Source organism: Lactuca serriola, chromosome 2 (genome assembly GCF_051521515.1).
Source record: "Lactuca serriola cultivar US96UC23 chromosome 2, Lser_US96UC23_V15, whole genome shotgun sequence".
NCBI classification, from domain to species: domain Eukaryota; kingdom Viridiplantae; phylum Streptophyta; class Magnoliopsida; order Asterales; family Asteraceae; genus Lactuca; species Lactuca serriola.
In genome coordinates this window covers 162,029,821-162,034,470 of record NC_136409.1, presented here as the reverse complement: position 1 = coordinate 162,034,470, position 4,650 = coordinate 162,029,821, and positions in this window count along the sequence as shown.

Here is a 4,650-nt window from a genome sequence, read left to right as displayed (position 1 = left end):
TTCATCTCCTTCACATGAATCTGTTTGGACCTGTTCCAGTTAAGTCAAGAGCTGGATGAAATACACCCTCATCATTGTGGATAAATTTTCAAGGTTTACATGGGTAGTCTTCTTAAGGAAGAAAAGTCATGTTGCTAATGAAATCATTACTCTCATCAAACAGTGGGAAGTTTTCTATGATCACAAAGTAAGGCAATTATGTAGCGATCATGGAACCTAATTCAGAAAGAAGAAACAAAACTCTCATTGAAGCTGAAAGAACTATGGTCATTGAAGCTGGTCTTTCCTTGTCATTTTGGGCTGAAGTTGTCAATACAACGTGTTATACCCAAAACCGGTCAATTATTGTTAAGCGTCATGGAAAAACTGCTTATGAACTACTGAAAGGAAGGAAACTGGACATCTCTTATTTTCATGTGTTTGGATGTGTTTGTTACATCTTGAATCAAAGAGATCAGTGTTCAAAGTTTGAAGCTAAAGTTGATGAAGGAGTGTTTGTAGGATACTCTAGCGTATCCAAGGCTTTCAAAGTATTTAATCTTTCAAGGCAAATTGTTGAAGAAACAGTTCATGTCACTTTTGACGAGGACTCATTCATTCATGATCGAATTGATCATCCCTCATCAATTCTAAATGAAGTTACGTACAGTCCTTCATACCTTGTTCCTAAGATCTTATCAAATGACATTGATCCCATTATTCCCAATGTTGATCAATTAATAAATTCACAACCTGTCCCTAAAGATCATCATGTTATCCCTGAAAAAGCTGAACGGTCCAATTAGGAAGACTCTGCCCACAGCAATGCAAATGAAAGTTCTTATCCAAGAATCATTCGAGATCATCCTTAGTCCCAAATCATTGGAGATGTAAATTCTTAGATTCTCACTCACAGCAGAGTCAGCAACAACTTCTGCATGTTTGTAAACTCTGTATCAATGATTGAACCGTTGATGCCTTGAAAGAAACTGACTGGATTAAATCCATGCAGGATGAGTTGAATGAATTCAAACATCATTGTGTGTAGACTCTTGTTCCCAAACCTCAAGGAAATACTTACAAACAAAATGGATGAAGATGGAATCACCATAAGAAACAAAGCTAGGCTTGTGGCTCAAGGGTTCTGTCAGCTTGAAGGGTTAGACTATGATGAAACGTTTGCTCCTATTGTAAGAATTGAAGCAATTCACCTATTCCTAGATTTTTCCTCCATCAAGAACTTCAGAGTCTACTAAATGGACGTCAAGACTGCCTTTCTACATGGAAATCTTCAAGAAGAAGTCTTTCTATAACAACCGTCAGGGTTTGAAAATGAAGAGTTTCCAGATCATGTGTATCGTCTTGAGAAAGTTGTCTATGGCCTAAAGCAAGCTCCTAAATCATGGTATGACATGTTAGCAAGACATCTTCTCTCAAGTGGATACAAATAAGGAAAGATCGATAACACTATGTTCATAAAGCAATCAGGATCTCATTTCATTCTTACTCAAGTGTATGTGGACGATATCATAATCGGATCCACTAATGAAAAGCTAAGTTCAGAATTTGTGGAGGTCATGGCCAAGAAGTTCGAGATGAGCATGATGGGTGCACTAACTTTTTTTTGGGCTTGCAGGTCAAACAACTAACTGATGGTATTTTTGCTTGTCAATTTAAATAAATTGCAAATATCGTGAAGAAATATGGTTTCTCTGATTGCAAACTGGCAAAGACTCTGATGTCCTCATCAACGTCTATTGGCACTGATCCAAGTGCCATTGATGTGAATGCAACTCTGTTTTGAGAAATGATAGACTCTCTACTCTATCTTATAGCTAGTCGCCTTGACGTTATGTTTGCTAGTGTATTGTATGCTCGTTATCAAGCAAGTCCTAAGGAAACTCATCTTTATGTTGTATGGCATCCCCATTTCCACGGCCAGAAAAGACCGATTTTTTATGCTTTGTTTAAAAATCAGAGTAACATTTTAAATAAAAGTGTTGCGGAATTTGTTCCCAAAATAAAATATGATAAAGATTTATCAAAGCATTTCCATAGAAATGTATTTCATTAAAAACCTCGGGATGTCATGTTCGATACAGATCAAAATCATAAACAATACAATATAAGCCTTACTATATTTATTCATATCTACAGGCCTATATCCGTAATCCCTCATCCAAAACATCACATCTATGCTCGAATGCCACTACTTGTAATACATGAAACTGAGTGGGTCAGGCGTGGGAGCCTGGTGAGCACATAGGGTTTTCAACCCATAATAAATAAGTTATTTAATTTCATCAACCAACAATAACCCGATTATCCATTCTCGTTATCCTCACTTTACGTCCCTAAACACCTATCATAAGGGACCTAGCCTAAGGATCATCATCGGGATGGACACTACTGTAAAGGGGATTCCTCAGCAAGAAATGTCCTTAAGGCAACCATGAGGGGGATGGAGTACACCGGTGAACACATCGTTCACAAACACCTACATGTTGCGAGCCTGCTAGTGTTTCACTGGACTGTCTAGAAGAGTCTGTGGTCGTCATCCATACTCCGCTAGATGACAGAATCAACAACAACAACATCGAGGCCTCTCATCATTTTATCACACATCGTCTATTACATCTACCCATGTTTTACCCCAACATTTTTGGAGATATTGTAACATCCCGGAATCAGGTATATTTCCTTGGCCCTTCTTCTTTCCTTAAGTTGTCAACTTTAGCCCTCGAGTAACAGCTCACACTTTTCTTTGATTTTTAAAACATCAACATGTGACCCAGTCACATCATGTAACAAGAATCTCAGAATAGAAACTTAACAGAGTTAGATAGTGGTCTTTACCTAAAGTAGAGTCAAACTTCTTGACTGGATCAACCTTATGATCCTTCAGGTAGATAGGCAGCTTCGCAATCAATGCCCCTTCCTTTGGCAAGAGAAACATATGGACTCTTTGTAAATGGTACATGGGACTATCGCAAACTTGCCTTTCTCTTTACCATTTGGTCAACCTAATTGACTATGGTTAATCCCTTTCCTTGGGAAGAGAAGACTTTTCTAAATATCCAATGTTACCATTGTCAATGACCATGGTAGATTGGGAAGTTGATCTACTAATCAAATTTACTTTACCAAAGCTCCAAATCATTGCTAATTCAGCAGCATCAAGCAAATAGATAAGATCATTAAGGGTCATGTCATAGTCTATTTCATAGCAGTCCCAAAGGAACTCACTATGTGACTTAGAAAGTGATTGAACATCCAACTTTCTTAAGACTTTGACACCCAACTCTCCTGGCTTGTCAATATGTGACTTCATCTCCAAGATGTGATCACACATAGACCTTGATTGCCAATAGGGCTTGAATGAACTTGACCTTGTGGGTCAGGGAGAAGAATTGGAGGAGGTGGAGGAAGTGAGGTTCAGTATTGTGATGCTACTTTGTGATAATAACCTGTGGAATTGTATGTTATCTTTGATTGCTGGTTATCACCTATGGAGTGCCCTTAGGAACTGTCGGTGGTCTTGTAGAAGAGCCTGGAAACTCTAGAGTAGCATCTTGTTCCAATAATGGAATCATGCGTGGTAGAGTTTCAGTATTGCGATGCTTGTTTGGTGATGTGAGGTACATTAGTTAGGCCCTTCGGGCAGCGGAGGAAAGTGGGTACCTTCAGGCCCGAAGGAATGGGCCACTAACGAGAAGACGATGGCGTCAATAGGTTATCAAAATCAGTAAGGAATGAGGGGAGTATCAGTTAGATACCATAATGAATCCATGGAAATGTTTGCCTCATATTCCTGCATATTCGCAAGTTGTTGTTAAGGAGCGGATGTAATGTGGAAGTTCTTGGTTGATCACCTTCTTTCGTCGCTCCGGAGATTAGTAACGGCATAGTTAAGAGTTAGAGGTTATACTAAGGTTTTGGGTATCATATGGATTCGGATTGTGAAAGGGTCTCTATTGACCTGTTGAGGGTATTCTCTGCATGATTGTGGTAGTTTCAGTCAGAAACTTGGGGTGGATTCATGGACAACCATCTCGGGATGACTTATAGTCGAAACTTGCGTTGGGGATCGCAAGTGTATCTGTGTGAGGCATGCACTCTGGAGGTCAGTAAGGTAAATGGGGGAAACTTTTGGTTTGTGGGGTGAATCGCGAGTTACAGGAGAAAGGTATAATGTCGTCAACAGGAAGTCGAGGGTTGTTGGGTTAGAGTGTCCCTGTCTGTCAGGTTCTGAGAATCGGGTTAGATCTGGCTCCTAATTATATATGGCAAAACACTGTGTTAGGAGGGTTGAGGCGGTCCTGCTCGATGCAGTAGGCCAAGATACCCGGTGTGGGCTGATTGTAAGTCGTAGGCATGGAGACTCGATAGGAGCAGTAGGGTTGCAACAATAGGCCAAGATACCTGGTGTGGGCCGATTATATGTCATAGGCCCAAAGGCCAGGAGGAGCGGTAGGGTTGAGGCGGTAGGCTGACAAACCCTGAGCATTACAATTCGGTGGTTGATTGGATTCGATATATTAATATTCCAACCAGAGGCTGATCGGGCCAGTCATAGATGTTTGTGGTTATGCGCTAGCAGCTGGCTATTACTGTATGTAGATTTGGGAGCTGAAGGAAGCATTATCATGTCAGCACAATAAGGGTTCTTCT